At 42.1% G+C, this 19,278-nt stretch overlaps 1 long non-coding RNA gene and 1 pseudogene across 1 annotated transcript in view; one reads left to right on the forward strand and one right to left on the reverse strand.

Annotated features, from left to right (window-relative positions):
• The window catches only part of LOC135276033 (uncharacterized), a 35,923-nt gene that overhangs the window by 2,991 nt on the left and 13,654 nt on the right, over window positions 1-19,278 (forward strand). The window contains exon 2 of the long non-coding RNA XR_010343587.1: window positions 709-795. This is a non-coding gene — a long non-coding RNA (uncharacterized LOC135276033). The remainder of the gene's footprint in view (window positions 1-708; window positions 796-19,278) is intronic.
• On the reverse strand, window positions 11,742-12,034 carry LOC110568531 (small nuclear ribonucleoprotein E-like; annotated as a pseudogene).

Here is a 19,278-nt window from a genome sequence, read left to right on the forward strand (position 1 = left end):
CTGAGGCCTCTTCTGCCACCTAATCTGAAATAGTTCTCCTTCTTGATCTCTATGTCTTGTTTTCTTTCTTCATAATGTAGCAGAAGTCACAGTTGCCTCATTTACTGGGAGTGGTCCTTGATCCTATATTCACTTACCAGTTCTCCCAGCTGGACTATAAGCTCCGTGAGGTGACAGTCACATCTATTGTGTCTCCAGCTCTTCCTCCTGCTCTTGGCATGCTAGGGATGCTCAACAGATGACTATTTTAAATGTCAGTCATGGCCAGGCGCGGTGGCTCATGCCTGTAATCCCAGCTACTCGGGAGGCTGAGGCATGAAAATCGTTTGAATCTGGGAAGCAGAGGTGCAGTGAGCCGAGATCGAGCCACTGCAATCCAGCCTAGGTGACAGAGCAAGACTCAATCTCAAATAAATAAATAGATATCAGTCATAATTAGCGCCAGGTAAATGTGAATCGGCAGTAGTTGCAGCCTAACTCTGTTTGCTGTTTACCTTCTGTGTGATCTCAAGCCTGAAGCTCCCATCGCTGGACCATCATTGTGTGTCAAATAAAGGCCGATTACTTTCTAAATTTCCTCCATTCTAATCCCCACTGACTAAATGAAACTAATTCACAACAACGTGTGAATGGCTGATGGCTTATTACCATTCCCAGAGGGAAGTGCATTTTTAAAAGATAATGTTCCGTATTAATCTCTATTTTTAGGCTATCAGCTGGATAGGTGAAAACAGTGGAACTGATTGGAGAGAGAGAATTTTATGCTGAGAGCAATTGAACCTGAGATTCTGCCTGGTGAGTCAGCTGCCTTATTAGTTCCTGCTTTTCTCAGCTTCTTCCTCTCTCCTTATTTCAACTCAGGCTTCAAAAGCATGAAACTTTTTTTTTTTTCCACCTCACATCCTCCCCAACTGCTACAGAACACATGGCCTCGGGGCTTCTGCCGTGATCCAAGTTAGAGAGTTGTAAGCTGTGCCCAAGAAAGGCAGCGGCTTTGTCTGAAGCTGTGTCCCAGTGGGTTTGGTTTCTAGAAACCTCAGGATTTCTTTCTGTTTCCAAGTGTGGGGCTTTAGCTGGTGGCCAGGCATTGTGGTTTTGCATACGGGGCAGTCATTATCTCTCCCTGAGCCTCAGTCGCTCATCTTGTCGTCTTTCTGGAACCCAAAGTGACCTACCAGGAAAATGATTGTCTGGGCAGAGAGGACAAAGGTTGACTCAGAAGAACAAACAAACAGAGGAAGCACTCAGTAGTCACCACAACATTGGGTAGAGCAACAGTGAGTAGAATTTGGCCTGTGTTTCCAGCATGGCTCTCTACAGCCTTGTCTTTCATTGTTTTGATCCAACATCTCTAATCTGAATCCTCCAGAACTCGAGCCAAGGGCTGGGTAATCCACCCACCTGATCCTAGCTCCTGCTGAAAGTGAGAGCACGTTTTGCCTCTTCACAGGGACCCCACCCTTGTTTTTTCCTTTGACTCATTTTCCTCCTGGCAGCTGGGCGTTGAGGTGGCCTTCTTTGATGCCTGGGTCATAACTCACCCTGAGGGATGTTGGTATCAGGCCTTACTGGGCACTTGCATCCACACTCACCAGCACTGAAGTGACAATTGAATGGCTTTGTTCATTGTTTCTTCAGCCAGGGCTGTCTTTCATCTTAGCCTCAAAATTCCCTGCCCTAAAGGTTTATTATCAGAAGAGTTTATTTAAATAAACAACTGCTAGGCCAAATTTTGCTAGATCCCACCTTGGGAAGAGAACCCTCCCCTCTTTTTTTTCTTTTTGAGATGGAGTCTTGCTCTGTCCTCCACACTGGAGTGCAATGGCGTGATCTCGGCTCACTGCAACTTCCGCCCCCCAGGTTCAAGTGATTCTTCTGCCTCAGCCTCCCAAGTAGCTGGGATTACAGGACCACGTTTGGCTAATTTTTGTATTATTAGTAGAGAAGGGGTTTCACCATGTTGTCCAAGCTGGTGTCGAACCCCTGAGCTCAGGTGATCTGCCTGCCTCAGCCTCCCAAAGTGCTGGGATTACGGGGATGAGCCACTGTGCCGTCCAGAGCCCCTTTCTTTTACCCAAATTTCAAAGGATTCAGGAATTCTGGGGTGGAATCACCATAAATACACTGAATGACAGAGATCCAAGAAAAGGGGGTAGTTCAAATATAGAAGAGATTCATCAGTGTTGTTGACTTGGGGGAAACTTGCATACCCCCCACCCCGGAATGCTTTTTAGGAAAGGAAAATCCCACTTTCAGAATGCCTTTACTTTTCTTGTGAGATCTTGCCTTATACATTTTTGCCTCCGGAGTAAAATTAAACTCTAGTTCTGGCTTGGTCTAACTCACTGCGACCATCCTTGCTACTCAATATGAGAAGGGGACTAAGAACGTCTGCATCTTCTCGGAGCTTAATAGAAATGCAGAATCTCAGGCCCCAACGCAGGCCGACTGAGTCAGAATCTGCATTTTAACAAGATTTCCAGGGGATTCATATTCACCTTAAAGTTCCAGAAGCCTCTCTAGCCTCCCTCACTGTTAACTCTTATTTTATTTTTTATTTACCTTTCAATTTTGTTGAGACAGGATTTCCCTCTGTCAGCCAGGCTGGTGTGCAGTGGTGGATAACAGCTCATTGCAACCTTGAACTCCTGGGCTCGAGGGGTTCTCCTGCCTCAGCCTCCCAAGTAGCTGGGGCTACAAGCATGCACCACCAGGCCCAACCAATTTTTAAAAATTTATTGCAGAAATGGGATCTCACTATGTTGTCCAGGCTAGTCTCAAACTCCTGGCTCCAAGTGATCCTCCCACCTTAGCCTCCCAAAGTGCTGGGATTATAGGCATGAGCTACCAGGCCCAGTACCTCACCGTTAACTTGTAAACTAGTGCCATGCAATCTAAGAGAATTGATATGGCATTGTTGTGTTCATAACACACTGAGATCAGAGCGTTTACAGAGCAATTGGAAGCCAGAAAAATGCATGAGCAGTTAAAAAAAAAAAAAAAAAACTCTGTCAGGCATAGTGGCTGACACCTGTAATCCCAGCACTTTGGGAGCAAAGGCGGGCAGATTGCTTGAGCCCAGGAGTTCCAGACCTCATGGTGAGACCCGGTGTCTACAAAAAAATACAAAAATTAGCCCAGCGTGGTAGAGTGCACCTGAAGTCTCAGCTACTGAGGAGCCTGAGGTAGGAGGATTGCTTTAGCCCAGGAGGTGGAGGTTGCAGTAAGCCCAGATCATGCCACTGCACTCCAGCCTGGGAGACAGGGCAAGACCCTGTCTCAAAAACAAAACAAAACCTCTGATACCTGTTGGGATAGTGTAAAACTTTTATTTTCTCATCCTTTTCTTATTGTTTGAGCTTATTTATGAAAGGAAGATTTAGGTTTTGTCTTATTTTTATCATTTTTATTTAAGAAAGTGAGTAGAAAGCATGATTTGCTCTCAGTCCTAACAAAATCTGCAGAGGTAGAAAGTTTTGATAAATGTGAAATGTTCGAAGAGCTACTGTAAAGTAAGTAAATAAACAAACAAGATACTTAATATTAGTTACCTCTGTGAATGGGCAGTGCTGATTGATTGGGCATTCGGGGGCTGGGAGGGGTGCCCAGAGCTGGCCCGTGTTCACTTTGGGCATCAGTGGAAGTAGGATCCCTTTCAGGTGACCACCGTTTTGTTTTGTTTTGTTGTTTTTGTTAAGACAGGGTCTAGCTCAGTGACCCAGGCTGGAGTACAGTGGCATCATCACAACTAACTGCAGCCTTGACCTCCCAGGATCAAGCCATCCTCCTGTCTCAGCCTCCCAAGTAGCTAGGATGGACTACAGGCATGTGGCACTATACTCAGCTACTTAAAAAAAAATTTTTTTTTTTTTTTGAGACAGAATCTTGCTCTGTCACCAGGCTAGAGTGCAGTGGCACAACCTCTGCGACCTCCACCTCCTGGGTTTAAGTGATTACCATGCCTCAGCCTCCCGAGGAGCTGGGACTGTATGCGTGAGCCACTGTACCCAGCCTGAAAAAATTTTTGTGGAGATGGGGTCTTGCTCTGCCCAGAGTGGTCTCAAACTTCTGAGCTCAAGCAATCCTCCCGTCTTTGCCTTCCTAAGTGTTGCAATTATAGGTGTGAGCCACCTGGCCCAGACAACCACCATTTTGTATGGTCCTGCAGTGCAGACTTACATGGTGTCCCTTTGACTAGATCTTGAACTGTTCTGATCTGACTCACTGTGTATATCACTTTTATACTTGAGGAGTGGGTGGGGGTGGGGAAAAGGGGCTTTGGAGTCTGCTGAGCCAAAGTGGAGTGAGGAGTATTTGCCTTAGTAACTCTATTGTCAAATTAGGCCCAACTTTCATAACACTTACTCCAGAGAATAACATATAGGTCCAAATTTCTTACACAGTCTACTTTCTTAAACATCCATAGAATACCAGATATGGTACACTCTCCTCACAGAATGTTAATCCCGAAGATTTTATTCTCTTAAACCTTTGTATACCTAATACACATTCTTCTCCTGGCCGAAAAATATAATACAAAGGAAACTATCTTTTCAAACTATCTAAATCTGGGGTTTATCTTTCCATGTAATTTTCAGGATGGGTATGCTCTCATCAGGCATGGCGACAGAGCATCCTGAACCTTATTTATGGTCTGTAACAGGGACTTTATCATTTGTGGGTCTGTAGCCTATTGCAACCTCTCATTTCATGCTCTTCTACCGGTGAGGTGCTGCAATTCTTACCTGAATGGTCTCTTGATTTTGCATTTATTTGGATCTTAAGTTATGTAAATGGTTTTTTCATCTCACCTGAATATGCTTTTTCATTATTTTTTTTTTTTTGAGACAATGTCTGGCTCTGTCACCTAGGCTGGAGTACAGTGGAGTGATCTTGGCTCACTGCAACCTCCACTTCCCAGGTTCAAGTGATTCTCCTGCCTCAGCCACCCAAGTAGCTGGAATTACAGGCATACACCACCATGCCCAGCTAATTTTTATATTATTAGTAGAGACAGAGTTTCACCATATTGACCAGGCTGGTCTTGGACTCTTGACCTCAAGTGACCCACCGCCTTGGCCTCCCAAGTGCTGAGATTATAGACGTGAGCCACTGTGATCAGCCTTGAATACACTTTTCATAAACATCCAATCTCAGGAACACATAACCTTCAGTGATAAAAGGTGTCTGATTAGATTTAGGGACAGAGTTATGGCTTTGCATGATAATTTGGTCATAATATCCAAGATCATTCTACTGACACACACATATGCACACCCGTATGCATGTGCACGTGAGTATACACACACACACACACAGGCATGCACAGGGCAAATGAAAATAGTTATAAAAGGGAATTATTTCTCCTTTCTCAGAAGCCCAGAAATCATTTTAACAAATCAATATATTTCTAACCAATATCATTGAAAACTACAAACAGAAAAATGACATCTGGGAGGCCAAGGAATGCTTGTGTAATGGAATGGTTTCTTAATTGGGCACGAACTAGTAAAAAAGGGGAAGTCATCTATTCTTAGTTCCTTGGGTATCCATCCACGTAAAAGAGGAAGGAAAAACTCCCTGCCCCCAAAAAACATAACTTTACCTTAGGACAAGTCAATAAAATTAAGTATGTTCTTCCTATAATTTATCTGATTACAGCCTTTTATTTTTTTACTGTAATGTCCTAACCTGTATATATATGTTAAGTATTAATGTATTTATTGATAAGCAATAATTATACATATTTATGTGGTAAATATGTATAATTGTGATCAAACACAAACATAGTAATGTTTTGATAAATATAATGTATCGTGATCAGATCAAAGTTAATTAGCAATGTCCATAATCTCAAACATTTATTATTTCTTCTGTTGGGAACATTCAATATCCTCCTTTTGGCTATTTGAAACTATACATTATTGTTAGCTATGGTAATGTTACAGTGGTATAGAATACCAGAATTCATTCCTTCTGTCTAGCTGTAATTTTGTAACCTTTAACAGATCTCTCTCTCTTCCCAGATCCTTCACAGCCTCTGGTATCCTGTTTTACTTTTCACTTCTATGAGATTAACTATTTTTAGCTTTACCACAGGGGTAGGAACATGCTGTGTTTAACTTTCTGTTCCTGGTTTATTTCACTTAACATAACGTCCTCCAATTTCATCCATGTTGCCGCAAATGACAGGATTTCATTCTTTTTAATGGCTGAATAGTATTCCGAGGTGTATATGTACCACATTTTCTTTATTCATCTCTTATCGGAATCAATGATTCCATATCTTGGCTATTGTGAATACTGCTTCAGTTAATGTGGGAGTACAGACTATCTGAAAATAACTTTGGTCAGCACAAAATTCTGACCAGTTGAGGCTAAAGAGTGATGGTTAAGCATAAAAGATACTCCTTTTTTGAGATTTTCTTTTGTGAGATTTCTATCAGTGTCATATCTTGAGAAAATTCTTTGTGATGTCACTTTCCAGTGCAGGGAAATCTCTCCTAGATGCTATTTTCAGCTGAGGATTTGTTTTTAAGTCACAAGTTTCAGTTCTACATTGTTATTCAGCAAATATGTCTCCTGTTTTTGCTTTTTATACCTATAGGCTCCTGGATAACTAGGATCATGTAAACGGGTTAAACTGTAATTGCAGGGGCACAAATCTCATACATTGTCTTATTTAACTTTCACTGCCACCTGTAAAGTAAGAATTGTTTCGATTTTACAAGATATGAAAACTGCCCTTGGCTAAATAGCTAGTAAAGGTAGGGCGGAGCTGAGATTCAAATAAACAAGGTTCAACCTGCAGGACATTATGCTGGGTGAAATAAGACAGACACAGAAAGACACATGCTGTGTGATCTCACTTCTGTGTGGAATCTAAAAAAATCAATTCACAGAAGCAGAGAGTAGAATGACAGTTGCCAGGGGCCAAGGGGGATGGTGAGAGAAATGGGGAGATGACAGCCAAAGAGTACAAGCTTTCAGCTGTAAGATGAATACGTTCTGTACTTCATAGTGACTATAGTTAAGGATACTGTGTGAAATTTGCTGAGTAGATCTTGTGTGTTGTCACACACATACACACACATTCACATACACACAAAATGGTAACTTAGTGAGGTGTTGAATGTATGCATTAATATGATTATGGTAATCATTCCAGAATATATACATATATCAAATCATTATGTTGTAAACCTTAAATATATATATGTGTATGTGTGTATAGATATTTTAGATGGAGTCTCTCTCTGTTACCTGGGCTGAAGTGCTGTGGTGCGATCTGGGCTCATTGCAACCTCTCTCTCCTGGGTTCAAGTGATTCTTGTGCCTCAGCCTGCTGAGTAGCTGGGATTAAAGGCATGCACCACCATGCCAGGCTAATTTTTGGTTTTTGTTTTTTTGGAGATAGAGTTTTGTTCTTGTCAGCCAGGCTGGAGTGTAATGGCACGATCTTGGCTCACTGTAGCCTCTCCCTCCTGAGTGCAAGCGATTCTCCTGCCTCAGCCTCTTGAGTAGCTGGGATTACAGGCGCCCACCACCATGCCCAGCTAATTTTTTGGATTTTTAGTAGAGATGGGGTTTTGCCGTGTTGGGCAGGCTGGTCTCGAACTCCTGATCTCAAGTGATCCGCCCACGTTGGCCTCCCAAAGTGTTGGGATTACAAGCGTGAGCCACCACACCTGACCATGAATATATATAATTTTTTTGGTCAATTTTTCCTCAATAAAGCTGGGGGAGAAAAATCAAAACCCAACAAGATAAATATAAGAGGTTTTCATTTTGAAAGTCAGGCTGTTTCCTGACACCGAGGTTCTTTGCACTGGTCCATACCACCTCTCAAGTCTGTTTTCATGGGTTTGTCTCAGGCACCTCTGAAAGAGAAGTGATCTACCTCTAAACCTGAATATCAGGAGTAAAGTCTGAGAAAATGGTCGGGCATTCTGGGTACATGAGACGTCAGCCTTTGAGGATGAGTCATATCAGTAGTTCATGAATTCCACCAGTTTATGAATTCCACCAAGGAAGGTTAAGTCCAGGCCATTTGAAAACAAATCAGCATGATGTAATTTCTCCTTTGATTGCTCAGATGAACAAATATGTGTAAAACCCCTCGGTAAGCCCTAAGACAGTTTTATGAAAGGAAACGGATTTATTGTAGTTCTATTTTGGTTTTAGTTGCTTGTTTCTTCAGTCTTCAATTGGAGCTGTTCTGGAAAAGTGTCATTCCAAATAGATGTAATTAAAAGACTGTAATAATTTCTAGTAGGATCATATCTATTTAGAGTTTTGTCCCAAAAGGATTTATCTCACACAATAGCAGAGTGAAACTCATTAAGATTTAAAAGGAAACAAGAAATAGTGAGAGGCTATACCTAAAAACACTTGTGTGTTTTTTTCTTGTTGTTGTTGTTATTTCGAGACAGAGTCTCTCTCTGTCGCCGAGGCTGGTCTCCGACTCCTGAGCTCAAGAAATCCTCAGGCCTCTGTCTCCCAAAGTGCTAGGATTGCAGGTGTGAGCCACTGTGCCTGGTCCGCACTTAAGTTTTTTTGTTTGTTTGTTTTTGTTTTTGAGATGGAGTTTCGCACTTGTTACCCAGACTAGAGTGCAATGGCGCGATCTCGGCTCACCGCAACCTCCGCCTACTGGGTTCAGGCAATTCTCCTGCCTCAGCCTCCTGAGTAGCTGGGATTACAGGCACGCGCCATCACGCCCAGCTATTTTTTTTTATTTTTAGTAGAGACGGGGTTTCACAATGTTGACCAGGATGGTCTCGATCTCTTGACCTCGTGATCCACCCGCCTCAGCCTCCCAAAGTGTTGGGATTACAGGCGTGAGCCACCGTGCCCGGCCGCACTTAAGTTTTAAAGAGGCATTGAATTCCAAGCTTAGAGTCATTTCAGCCGGGTGCAGCGAGTGGTATGTGCTTTTTAGTCCCAGCTACTCCATAGGCTGAGGTGGGAGGATGCTTGAGCTCAGGAGGTCAGGGCTGCAGCGTGCAGTAACGGAGCCTGTGACTAACCATTGCACTCCAGCGTGGGCAGCAGAAAGACACCCTGTCTCAAAAAAAGAAAAAAAATTATTTCATAAAACACTGAAGGGAGTAAAGGGAACCAAGTTTAGGGGAAAGAGTCTTGGAGTCTAGTTCTGACTCTAACTCAACATGTAATCTTAGGCAAGGAATGTGTCTGAAGTTCAGTGGATTTAACACTTTGTTGAATACGTATTTGCCAGGACCTGAGTTTTGTTTATTCAAAGTATCAGACTCTTCATCTTCACAGTCAAAAATGTTTTGCAAATAGAACTCTCAGTCTTCAGGTTATAGGTTATAAAGAGCAATTTCTTTTAATTTTCTGAGACAGAGTCTCACTCTGTAGCCCAGGCTGGAGTGCAGTGGCACAATCACAGCTCACTGCAACCTCAACCTCCTAGGCTCAAGTGATCCTCCCTCTTCAGCCTCCTGAGTAGCTGGGACTACAGACAAGTGCCACCATGCATGGCTAGCTTTTATATGTTTTCACAGAGGCAGGGTGTCACTATGCTGCCCAGGCTGGTCTCAAACTCCTGGGCTCAAGTGATCCACCCACCTTGGCCACCCAAAGTGCTAGAATCAATGGTGTGAGCCACTGCACCCAGCCCTAAGAGCAATTTTCAATACAGCAAAAGTCTTCATCAAAATTTACCATGAGAAGAGGGCCCATGTATCTTTTTGTTGTTGTTTTTTAACTATATTTACTTATTTGGAACAGGGTCTCGCTCTGCCACCCAGGCTGGAGTGCAGTGGTGCAATTATAGCTCACTTTAACCTGTAAATCCTGGGCTCAAGCAATCCACTTGCCTCAGCCTCTCGGGTAGCTGGCACTATAGGTGTGTACCACCATACCTGGCTATTTTTAAATTTTTTGTAGGGACAGACAAGCTGTATTACCAGGGCTGGTTTCAAACTCCTGGGCTAAAGCAATCCCTTTTCTTTCTTTCTTTCTTTCTTTCTTCCTTCCTTTCTTTTTCTCTCACTTTCTCTCTCTCTCTTTCCTTCCTTCCTTTCCCTCTCCCTCTCTCTTTCTTTCTCTTTCTTTCCTTTTTTTTTTTGAAGAGGAGGACATAGAAGTGGGGGAGGGGAAGGGAGAGAGTCCCTTTTCCTGACATGTATTCATTACCTCACCCCACTCCATGTCATGAAATAGCTATAACTCAGTAATATTGAGATGTTTTTAACCAAGTTTAATAGTCGTGAAATTCCTTTTTATTTCCACATGCTCTCTTTGCCTGAAAATGTGTGTTATTTCTTTAACAACAATGTTGGTTTTAAAAAATTAAAATATGTAACAAAAGATGAAAATAAGAAAAAGTGAATAAAAAAGCATTAAAGATTGTTGCATACATACAATACTAAAGATGCCGGTGACATGAACTTTCTCCTCTCATTTGTGATCTCTAACTTACATTTTTAAAATGAAATTTGCATAAAATCATTTACTGGCCAGGTGCAGTGGCTCATACTTATAATCCAAAGTGTGGGATTATAAGGGAGGCTAAGGTGGGAGGATCACCTGGGCCCAGGAGTTTGAGACCAGCCTAGGCAACATGACAAAACTCTGTCTCTACAAAAAATACAAAAATTAGCCAGGCATGATGGTCTATGCCTGTAGTTCCAGCTACTCTGGAGGCTGAGAAGGGAGGATCTCTTGAGCCTGGGAGGCTGAGGCTGCAGTGAGCAGTGATTGCCCTATTGCACATCAGCCTGAGCAACAGAGTGAGATCCTGTCTCAAAACAAAACTAAAACCCATTTACTGTGCCCTAACATTACATTATTGTTGGATGCATTAGAGAAATTTGGAAAATACAAAATAGAAGAAAGACTAGGGGAAAGACAGAATCCTTCTTTTTTTTTTTTTTTTTTTTTTTTTTTGAGACAGAGTCTCGTGCTTTCACTCAGGCTGAAGTGCAGTGGCGTGACCTTGGCTCAGTTGCAAACTCCACCTCCTGAGTTCTAGCAATTTTCCTGCCTCAGCCTCCCTAGTAGCTGAGACCACAGACATGTGCCACCACTCCCAGTTAATTTTTGTATTTTTAGTAGAGGCAGGGTTTCACCATGTTGGCCAGGCTGATCTCGAACTCCTGACCTCAGGTGATCCTCCTGCCTCAGCCTTCCAAAGTGCTGGAATTACAGGCATGAGCCACATTTAAAAAATTAAATGTAAATATACTTTTCTCATTATATAAGTAATATATAGCTGGGCATAGTATCATCAGCTTATTGTCCCAGCTACTTGGGAGGTTGAGAAAGAAGGATTATTTGAGCCCAGATATTTGCAGTTTAGCCTGGGCAACATAGTGAGACCCGATCTCTAAAGAAATTATATGTATATTACATATATATATATGTAATCCATTCCATTGTCTGTTCAGAAAACTCAAAAGCATAGAAATGTAAGAAGTGAGAAGTGAATCCCCTATTATCCCATTCAACCAAAGGTAACTTATTATGTTTAGTATATACTTTTAGACTCATATTAATATACAAATGTATTTGCACATATAAGTATATATGTTTAACAGAATAGATTATTATGCATATCTTGTTTAGTAGACTTTTTTTTTAATATAAACAGTCCCATAGCATTTATTGTCATCTTGTAATAACATAAGGGTAATCAGAACAATATGAATAAATGTTCATATTGGCAAAGGACATCTAAAAACAAACTCTATCCTTCTCAACAATTTCTCACTTCATTGATCATTTCTAGTTGGAGAGACACTTTGTAGCAGAGTAATATTATCTCCTTTTAGCATCATCCGACCCAGTTGTTTTCTTGACTTTGTTTTAGAATGAATCTCTTCTGCATCACCTAATACAAGGTTCATATACTTGTCAAAACCAATGATACAGCCTTCCATTCGCATATTCACTTGCTCATAGGGCCACACCTGATTCGCGATCTATTTTGTAAGTATCTGAAGATGAGGTTGATGGGCTGCACCATAACCTTCTGTACTTTCTGGCCCTGGCCACGGTAAACCATGGTGGAATTTCACAAAGAGCACACCCAGACGCCGTGTCTGAAAGCAACTTCCAGAATCTAGTAGACTTTTTTTACACTTAGAGATATATGTTAACATCTTTTCCATATGTCTGTTTCATTAAGTGGCATCACAGAACATGCAATTAACAACCAACGAGTGATGAACATTTCAGGTTCAGTATTTTGCTATTATGCACATCCTACAAAAAACATCCTTGAACCTAGTTATCTTAAGTTCCTAAGATATCTTAAGAACCTAGTTACCTACTTCTGTACATATATCTGAGTAAATTCTAAGCATTTGTCTCTCATACACATTGCAGAAATTATTTTCTCTAACTTGATGTTTGTGTTTTGACTTCATGTTTTTGCCATTTAGAGTTTTTTAGGTAGTCAAATTTGTCTCTTTTGGTTTATAAGTTTTAGCCTTGGTGCTATTCTAAGCAGGCACTACCTCCATCAAGCTTGTAACAATCTTTTGAGCTGGGCATGGTGGCTTACGCCTGTAATCCCAGTGCTTTGGGAGGCCAAGGTAGGAGGATCACTTGAGGCCCGAAGTTTGAGGGTAGGCTGGACAACATAGCGAGACCTCATCTCTATAAAATAAAAAAAGTAAAAAAAATCAACCAAGTGTGGTGGTGCCCTTCTATAGTCTCAGCTACTGGGGAGGCTGACGGGGGTGGATCACTTGAGCCCAGAAGGTTGAGGCAGCAGTAAGCTGTGACAGAGTGAGACTGTCTCAAAAAAAGAACAAAAACAAAAAAAAACCCCACACAAATGCCTGTTTTCTACCAATATTTTATTACAGTGTTACATTTTTACTTATTATATTTTAATGTAACAAAAATGTAACAAATAAAATATTTGTTACATATTTACACGGTTAAGGTCGCCCATACTGTTTCTTTCTTTTTCTTTTCAGAGGAAAACAATTTGAAACAAACTGCCCTTCAGAGAGGCTCCTACCAGCAGTGAATGACAGTAGAAATTGTCACAGTCCTCCATTATTCTGCATAGTGTCTTTCTTTATACTATTTGTCAATCTGAAAAGAAAAAACCTGTTTCCTTCTTCTTATACTTTACATCTTCTTTGTTTTTCATAAAATCAATCTCTCGTTTTTTATTTCTGTTTTGGAGACAGAGTCTCTCCCTGTTGCCCAGGCTGTGGTGCAGTGATGCTATTACAGTGCAGCCTCCACCTCCTGGGCTCAAACAATCCTCCTGCCTCAGCCTCCCAAGTAGCTGGGACAACAGGTGCATGCCATCAAGCCTGGCTAATTTTTTTTTTTTAATTTTTTGTAGACATGGGATCTCACTGTGTTGCCCAGCCTGGTCTCAAACTGTTGGGCTCAAGTAATCCACTCACCTTGGCCTCTCAAAGTGGTGGGATTACAGATATGAGCCAACATGCCCAGCCCAACCTTTTAAGATATGTTTATTTACAATTATTATTTTTTCTCTTGAAATGTATTTAATTACATGCTTGGTTTATTTTTCTCCTGGGCTTTAAAAAAATGAATTTGTAAGAGTTTGTCATATTTTCAAATATATTTAGAACAAGATCCAGAAGAAGAATGTGAAGGATATGGACCCTTTTAAAATTGTATCTGTTGCAAATATTTTGAATTGTATTTCAAACTGTATGTGATTGTTTGGAGATAAAGCTGGAGATTGTGCAATTTCAGCTGTCGTTCAGAGGTAAACACGAAGGGGTCGAGAGGGGGTGGTGCTGGGTAGAGAAAACTTTCCAAAGAGTTTATGCTAAATAGCAAGACAAAGCAAATCCACAAACAGCAAAACAAGCAAGCACAAAGCATGGCTCATTCTCATGTTAATAGTCATCTGTTGACTGTGTCTTGAGGTGTATGAGTCCACTGGGCTCAAGCCAAAAACAGCCTAGGGAAACAGAAGAGAAGAGGGGCTAAAAAGAAGGGAAGAGCGAGAACTCAGAGGTCTTGGGGACTCTCCAAGCCCATGATACTTTAGAACATGCTCTTGGGACACACTTGGAGATTGCTGTAGACTGAGAGAGTGCATTTTGTTTCTGCTTGGATTTACCCTTGTGATGCATGGATGAGAACAGAGAATTAAATACATAAAGTACTGTGCAATGTAATAAAAATGTTTTTTCTGTTAAGCCAGAGCTCTAGGATCATAAAGCTGTATTGGCTTCAAATTACACCCTCTCCCCTCACTCCCACCAGCAATCAGAGACCAGTGTATTCTACTCACCATGGAATCAGGTCAAAACGGAAAACAAATTATTTTCGTATGTAAGCCTTGCCTGTAATGCTCAACGTCTCAAGATTGTGATTTTGCATCTCACTCTTTCCAAGGTCTGGACTCTCACAGGGACACTTAGCTATGTGTGACATCATCATTAGCACCTCTATGTTGTATTAGAATGTGGACACACAGGTAATAAGAACATGATGTTTCCCTTCCCACTGTACGCTTTGCCACTGATGTTGGCACATTATGTCCATGTTAGGCAGCTGTACCAGGAAATATCTCCTTTATACACTTGCTGCAAGAACACAGCCTCAACATATTTATGCCAGATAAAGTCTCCCGATTTGACCTTTGTCACTATTTGCTGAACTTTTGTTTGTTATGAGTCTACTAACAGCACTGTTACTTAACGTTATCTGGTTATTATCGCAGAGTGGTTGGAAAACTTTCTGAATGGCAATCGGTGTATATCCATTCACCTTTATGGCTACTGAATTTCGGTGCATCCCTGCTGTCCCTCCAAGTCCCACTATGGCCCCACTATGACAGTGACAAGCAACTGAAAATTGACTGGAGTGTAATGGTCATGGCTGATGTCTTTTGCTTATTCCTGAATCTTAGAACTATTACTAATAGTCTACGTAATATATGCTAAACAGAATTAGCTAAACAAAACACTCTATGCTGCTTGGAACCTTTCAGGGAAGACTCGTGATCTTCCACCACCTTGGAAGTACAGGGCAATCTCACAAGTCAAGTACTCGTAGAAAAGTGTGGCTGACATCACTGTGTGAGGGATGCACATATATATTCTGCATATTCCAGGGACTCCTGGCTGCACCTGCAGCCATCGTTTTTTCAATCCCTTTCATGTCTTTTCTAGAAGAAAAAAAAGTCTCAGTTTAGTGCTGGTGTGTCCCTAACCCCTTTGTAGTGGCAGTTAACAGTTGTTAGAATTTTTTAAAAAAGATTTGTTTTCATTTTTACTTTTAAATGTAAATTTATTTTATGTTTAAAATAAATAGGGAGGGAAGCACACATATATCTTCTGTGTATGTCGCCCCAGATGGCAGATGCAAACAATTGTAGCCTCTGTTTCACCTGCCATGTTTTCCATGATGCTGAAATGTGATCAGTCTTATCTAATGAGGAGGTTAAGTCAAGGGGAAGAAAGATAGTGCAGAAGGAGTGGAAAAGAATGAAGAGAAACAGACAGAGGTGCACAGTAGGAAAGCAGATAAGCCTGCTGGCTAGTGTTGACCTGTAGAACCTTCTAGAAACACTCCAAAAAGCTCTATTTCTCTCCAAAGCAACATACGAGAAAGGCATCTTCATTTCTTTATGCCATAGTTAGGATAGAAAAGCATAATTACATAGTGTGAGTACTAAGCCACTCTGAGGATAGAGTCTTAAACTCTCTGGATCCAGAGACTTAAGTCTGTGCATGTAGAGAAACATTAGCCACACTTAATTCCACCTACCTGACCCTGAGTAACTCCCTAGCTGGGGCGACAAGTGAGGGGGCTGCAGGGATACAAAGCTGAGCACTGCAAGACAGGTGAGAGGAGTGACTGTGGAAATTTGTATTGTTGAAGATAAAGACTTTTTTTGGACTGGCAGAGTAAAATCAAGAGAGTTGATGCATGCTGAACTTGGATGATCCCCCAACATAAGCTTGTCTTACACAGAAAGCGGCAAACCACTATCCCATCCCTTATGACTTTGAATCTGTAAAGTTTCGTGTAACTTCACCATCTCAGGCTATTTTCTATAATTTCAGAATTTATTTATTTATTTAGAGACCGTCTCACTCTGTGGCCTAGGCTGGAGTGCAGTGGTGTGGTCTCTGCTCACTGCAACCTCCACCTCCCAGGTTCAAGCCATTCTCCTGCCTCAGCCTCCCGAATAGCTGGTATTACTGGTGCCTGCCAGCCTGAATATAGACTCTAAACTTCCATTGGCTTCTCTAGGAACAAGATTAGGTAATAATAACTATGTTCACTAATAGTTTCTTAGATTCCCTTTATTCATAGTCAACTGTGTAGCCACATAATCACTTTATAAATAACACATGACTAGGCTTTTTATCTGCCTTATCTCACGCTGTTTTAAAATGGAGTGTTTTCCCTGCACCTTCTTTTTTTTTTTAACATCATCCTCCCAAAGTGCTGGCATTACAGGCATAAACCATCGTGCCTAGCCCGACATATTATTTTTTAACTCTAGCCTTGGCCTTTGTTCAGACTTGTGTCATAAAGTCAATTAGTCATTGCTAGATAATGTACACAGTTTCTGAGCTGGTTTTGAAAAGCAAGGAGTGGGAGTAATCCAATTTGTGATGCAAACTTTGTTTACCAGAAGGTTTGTTACCAGATGGTAAACAAAGTGTTTGCCCTAATAGAAAAGCGTTTGTCCTTCACTTCCCATACAACTGAAAGTGGATACACATCAGAACAGCACAGTCCCGGAAGCTTCCCCGGGCCTTGGTGCATTGTTATGGAGATAAGCTTGTGCTAAACGTGGCTGCAGGTGCAGCCAGGAGTCCCTGGAATATGCAGAAAGACTCCTGGCTTTGTGTAAATTGCTCCTAGCTGATTTAAACAGTAGGCAAAGGGCATTGATTCAGTAATTGTGGACAAAACTGACATCTGTCCTCCGTTTCTTGAGGAGGTCTGAAACTTTTTTTCGAAAGATTATATTTTTAGGACAGTTTTAGGCTCAACATAAAATTAAGAGGGAGGGACAGAGATCTCCCACACACCCACTGCCCCCACCTGCACAGCCTCCCTTATAGGCACCAGCATGGCACGTTTGTTACAATGACTGAATTCACATGCCATTATCATACGGAATTCACAAATACCATAGCTTACACGAGGGTTCACTCTTGGTGTTGTGCATTCTATGGGTCTGAACAAATGCCATACATCCACCATTATAGTATACACAGTATATTCACTGTTCTAAAAATCCTCTGTACGTCTGAAACGTTTTTGTTGTTGTTTTGGTTTGGAGGTTTTTTGTTGGGGCGGAGGGAAGGGTCTCACTCTGTCACTTAGACTGGAGTGCGGTGGTGTGATCACAGCTCATGGTAGCTCAACCTCCTGACTCAAGCAATCTTTCCACCTCAGCCTCCTGAGTACCTAGGAGACTACAGGCACACACCCCCCCCCCCCCAGTTTATTTGTTTTATTTTTATTTTTATTTTTTGAGACAGAGTCTTGCTCTGTCACCCAGGCTGGAGTGCGGTGGCATGATCCTGGCTCACTGCAATCCCCACCTCCTGGGTTCAACCAATTCTCCTGCCTCAGCCTCCAGAGTAGCTGAGACTACAGGTGCACACCACCACACCCAGCTAAGTTTTGTGTTTTTAGAAGAGATGGGGTTTCACCATGTTGGCCAGGCTGGTCTTGAACTCCTGAACCCAAGTGATCCATCTGTCTTGGCCTCCCAATGTGCTGGGATTACAGGCATGAGTCACCACACCTGGCCTTAATTTTTAATTTTATTTTTTGTAGAGATGGACCTTCCTGTTACCCAGGCTGGTCTCTAACTCCTGGGCTCAAAGGATCCTCCTGCCTGAGCCTCCCAAAGTTCTGGTATTACAGACATAAACTACTGCCCCAGTCCAGGTCTGAAACTTTTTTTGTTATTTTTTGAGACAGAGTCTCGCTCTAGCACCAGGCTGGAGTGCAGTGGCCTGATCCCGGCTCACTGTAACTTCCGTTTTCCAGTTTCAAGCAATTCTCCTGCCTCAGCCTCCCGAGTAGCTGGGACAACAGGCACGTATCACCATGCCCAGCTAATTTTTTGTACTTTTAGTAGAGACAGGGTTTCACCATGTTGGCCAGCATGGTCTCAATCTCTTGACCTCGTGATCCGCCCGCCTGGGCCTCCCAAAGTGCTGGGATTACAGGCGTGAGCCACCGCGCCCGGCCTAGGTCTGAAACTTTTTAAAGGAGAGTACCAATTGGTTGACCCCTTTCCTTTTGATGCTGGGAAGGGAGTGCTTAAGTGGGTGATGCTTTTTTTCTCAATGCGCAGGGGAGGCTCATACTAGTCTATTTGGGGGTGATGGTTGCCTTTCGTCAAATGAAAGTTTGTGTCTGCTGTCTAGGGAGACATAAACAGAACCACCCATAAGCACTGTGGTTATAGCCAGAAAGGCCTGGTCCTGAGGCTGATTAATTGGGCGCAGCTCAGGCTGAATGTGCCCCAGGGACTGGAGAAGTCCCAGGTTCTTCTTGACTACTTCTGCCAGATGTCTGCTGGCTCTTCAAGATAACCAGGCCCCTCTCTTTGTTTCACTAATCATTGGTTCTTTAGGACCTTGGCTCTGCCTGCGCGGGACCTGGAAAACTATTTACCAACCACTTTATCTACTGAAAACAGACACTCATCTCTTTCTACCCTGATGGACAGCCTTGTAGTACAAGTCTTATCTCCTCTTCTGGGACTTCAGCTTTTTGCAGGAGATCCATGCCCAAATCTTTAGAGCCCTGATGCTCAGCATTGTGCCTGGAACAGAGAAGGCACGAAATATTTATTGGATGAATAAACTAAAATATGAGTGTAGTGGAAACATTGTGACATGTGAGAGGCAATGATCAAACCACTGACTCAGTCTCTCCAATTACTGAATAATAATCATTATTAATAATAATCCTTATTATTGGTCTTCAAAAAAAGTGTCGTGGTAACACATCAAATCTCTAGTCAAGGCAAGACAATGCCTTGCAAGATAGATACAAAAATCTTCTTTTTACACAGGAAAAGACAGATACTTTTAGAAATTAGGCAATTTGCCTAAAACCACATAGCTGTGAGTGGCAGGTTTGTCTCCTGTGCCCTCCTTACATGACGCCACCTCTCCGAAGTTCCTAGAGATGCACAAAATGAGGTTGCAGTCAGGAAAACTCGGTCCAATGCATGGCCTAGTAAATCAGGCAGTGCTGGAAAGTGCTGGAAAGTTCAGGGGAGGAGGGTGAATTTCTTGTCCTTAAAGTCTCTGC

Source organism: Aotus nancymaae, unplaced genomic scaffold (assembly GCF_030222135.1).
Source record: "Aotus nancymaae isolate 86718 unplaced genomic scaffold, 86718_ANA_hifiasm-v0.15.2.pri h1tg000020l, whole genome shotgun sequence".
NCBI lineage: Eukaryota > Metazoa > Chordata > Mammalia > Primates > Aotidae > Aotus > Aotus nancymaae.